The following is a 3694-nucleotide window of genomic DNA, read 5'->3' as shown; positions in this document are numbered from 1 at the left end:
CTCTTTGCAGTGTTCTGGCCTTTAAGACCTTTCATGTCAGTCCAGCGTTATAAATATGCTGAATATATATATATATATATGACCCTGCAGCACAGAAGCAGTCATCAGTGTCACAGACGTGTATTTGGAGAAATAGATGACAATATATTGTATTAGTCACAATTATACATTTCTCTTTTATGCCAAAAATCATTAGATATTAAGTAAAGATCATGTTCATGAAGATATTTAGTAAATCTCCTACTGTAAATATATCAAAACTTAATCATTGATTAGTAATACACATTGCTAAGAATTCTTTTGAACAACTTTAAAGATGATTTTCTCAATATTTAGATTTTTTTGCTCCCTCTGATTCCAGATTTATAATAGTTGTATCTCAGACAAATATTGTCCTCCGAACAAACCACACATCAATGGAGAGATTAATTATTCAGCTTTCAGATGATGTATAATCACTATTTCACAATTCTGGCCCTTAAGACTGGTTTGGTGCTGCAGGGTCACATTAATATGATTTAACTAAACAACACTGTTCCTGTTTATCATCTTTCTGGCTCCCTCGCCCTTCTTTGCAGTGTCTTGTCATGTCAGTCCAGCACTATGAATATTAATATATTATGTGTGTGTGTGTGTGTGTGTGTGTGTGTGCACTCTCAGATGATGCTGGAGCTCTAGTATAGTGAGTGATGCGGCTCTGACCTTCCTCTCCGCGCAGCTCCAGCGCGCTCTGTTCTGTCCTTCATCCTCCTCATCGTCACCCAGGAGCCCCGCGGATGCTGAGTCTGACTCCTCGCCTTCCTCCAGCTCCTCCTCCTCCTCCTCAGCGGACACCTTCAGGCGCTTGGGCGCGCGCTCGTACTCCTCCAGCGTGGACATGATGTATCGATCTATCAATCAATCGAGTATCGGAGGATGATGAAGGCGCGCTCATGTGCTGCTCTGATCTCTCATCCGGCAACAGCTCTCTCACGCCCTCGATCCCCGCTCACTGCGGCGCTGACGTCACGCCGCGTTCCGATTGGCTGCGGCGTCTGAGTGAAGGCTGCGCGGCGGCGCTGATTGGCTGAGAGCGGGGCATGCATGAGGAACACAGTGTTACATTAAAGATAATTATAATAATCACTTTGAACTTCTTTGTGTGAGAGTTACTTTGTAATAACGCGAAGCGCTGTTCTTACAAATAATAGTTTCCTTTACCATGGAATTAAGTTCAATATGTTAAATATAAATTATGATTCGATATTATTATGATTCAGATAACAGTGTTCCTGTTCATCAACAGAGACAAAAATGTAGCTGTCTTCATTAAAAGCTCAAATATATCTGAATATTTTAGCAGCGAGAAGATGAACTTGAGAAACAGAACTATTAGAATATGAGGAAGTGAGATCATGTGGAATCTGACTCCTTTAAATCTGTCTAAAGACAGGAACACATTAAAACAACCTCATCAACTGATGATAGATAGATAGATAGATGCCTTCTGTCTGTTCTTCTGTCAGTTCTTCTCTTCTGTTCTGTTCTTCTGTCAGTTCTTCTCTTCTGTCTGTTCTTCTGTCTGTTCTTCTGTCAGTTCTTCTCTTCTGTTCTGTTCTTCTGTCAGTTCTTCTCTTCTGTCTGTTCTTCTCTTCTGTTCTGTTCTTCTGTCAGTTCTTCTCTTCTGTCTGTTCTTCTCTTCTGTTCTGTTCTTCTGTCTGTTCTTCTGTCAGTTCTTCTCTTCTGTTCTGTTCTTCTGTCAGTTCTTCTCTTCTGTCTGTTCTTCTCTTCTGTTCTGTTCTTCTGTCAGTTCTTCTCTTCTGTCTGTTCTTCTCTTCTGTTCTGTTCTTCTGTCTGTTCTTCTGTCAGTTCTTCTCTTCTGTCTGTTCTTCTGTCTGTTCTTCTGTCAGTTCATCTCTTCTGTCTGTTCTTCTGTCAGTTCTTCTCTTCTGTCTGTTCTTCTGTCTGTTCTTCTCTTCTGTCTGTTCTTCTGTCAGTTCTTCTCTTCTGTCTGTTCTTCTCTTCTGTTCTGTTCTTCTGTCTGTTCTTCTGTCAGTTCTTCTCTTCTGTCTGTTCTTCTGTCTGTTCTTCTGTCAGTTCTTCTCTTCTGTCTGTTCTTCTGTCTGTTCTTCTCTTCTGTCTGTTCTTCTGTCAGTTCTTCTCTTCTGTCTGTTCTTCTGTCTGTTCTTCTCTTCTGTCTGTTCTTCTCTTCTGTCTGTTCTTCTGTCAGTTCTTCTGTCTGTTCTTCTGTCAGTTCTTCTCTTCTGTCAGTTCTTCTGTCTATTCTTCTCTTCTGTCTGTTCTTCTCTTCTGTCTGTTCTTCTCTTCTGTCTGTTCTTCTGTCTGTTCTTCTGTCTGTTCTTCTCTTCTGTCTGTTCTTCCGTCTGTTCTTCTCTTCTGTCTGTTCTTCCGTCAGTTCTTCTCTTCTGTCTGTTCTTCTGTCAGTTCTTCTCTTCTGTCAGTTCTTCTGTCTATTCTTCTCTTCTGTCTGTTCTTCTGTATGTTCTTCTCTTCTGTCTGTTCTTCTGTCTATTCTTCTCTTCTGTCTGTTCTTCTGTATGTTCTTCTCTTCTGTCAGTTCTTCTCTTCTGTCTGTTCTTCTGTCTGTTCTTCTGTCAGTTCATCTCTTCTGTCTGTTCTTCTGTCAGTTCTTCTCTTCTGTCTGTTCTTCTGTCTGTTCTTCTCTTCTGTCTGTTCTTCTGTCAGTTCTTCTCTTCTGTCTGTTCTTCTCTTCTGTTCTGTTCTTCTGTCTGTTCTTCTGTCAGTTCTTCTCTTCTGTCTGTTCTTCTGTCTGTTCTTCTGTCAGTTCTTCTCTTCTGTCTGTTCTTCTGTCTGTTCTTCTCTTCTGTCTGTTCTTCTGTCAGTTCTTCTCTTCTGTCTGTTCTTCTGTCTGTTCTTCTCTTCTGTCTGTTCTTCTCTTCTGTCTGTTCTTCTGTCAGTTCTTCTGTCTGTTCTTCTGTCAGTTCTTCTCTTCTGTCAGTTCTTCTGTCTATTCTTCTCTTCTGTCTGTTCTTCTCTTCTGTCTGTTCTTCTCTTCTGTCTGTTCTTCTGTCTGTTCTTCTGTCTGTTCTTCTCTTCTGTCTGTTCTTCCGTCTGTTCTTCTCTTCTGTCTGTTCTTCCGTCAGTTCTTCTCTTCTGTCTGTTCTTCTGTCAGTTCTTCTCTTCTGTCTGTTCTTCTGTCTATTCTTCTCTTCTGTCTGTTCTTCTATCTGTTCTTCTCTTCTGTCTGTTCTTCTGTCTGTTCTTCTCTTCTGTCTGTTCTTCTCTCCCGTCTGTTCTTCTGTCAGTTCTTCTCTTCTGTCTGTTCTTCTGTCTGTTCTTCTCTTCTGTCTGTTCTTCCGTCTGTTCTGTTCTTCTGTCTGTTCTTCTCTTCTGTCTGTTCTTCTGTCAGTTCTTCTCTTCTGTCTGTTCTTCTGTCTGTTCTTCTCTTCTGTCTGTTCTTCTGTCTGTTCTTCTCTTCTGTCTGTTCTTCTGTCTGTTCTTCTCTTCTGTCAGTTCTTCTGTCTGTTCTTCTCTTCTGTCTGTTCTTCTATCTGTTCTTCTCTTCTGTCTGTTCTTCCGTCTGTTCTTCTCTTCCGTCTGCAGGTCGGTGAAGTGTTGAAGCTGAGCTGAAGATGAGCTGTGGTCTTCATCTCTCACTCCTCAGCAGCAGATCACTGAAGAAGACGTCTGGAGAACAGACACTGCTGTGAGATCTCTGAGCAGTCGTCTCTCT

General features: G+C 41.5%; 1 pseudogene; it reads right to left on the bottom strand.

Annotated features, from left to right (window-relative positions):
• LOC113110617 (heterogeneous nuclear ribonucleoprotein L-like) overlaps positions 1–1485 on the bottom strand; it is a 19449-nt pseudogene extending 17964 nt beyond the window's left edge.
• Between the last annotated feature and the right edge of the window lie 2209 nt (positions 1486–3694).

This window comes from Carassius auratus, chromosome 11 (genome assembly GCF_003368295.1).
Source record: "Carassius auratus strain Wakin chromosome 11, ASM336829v1, whole genome shotgun sequence".
In the NCBI taxonomy this organism is placed as follows: Eukaryota; Metazoa; Chordata; class Actinopteri; order Cypriniformes; family Cyprinidae; genus Carassius; species Carassius auratus.
The sequence above is the reverse complement of the archived record's forward strand: the minus strand, read 5'-3'. Positions and strand labels throughout refer to the sequence as shown.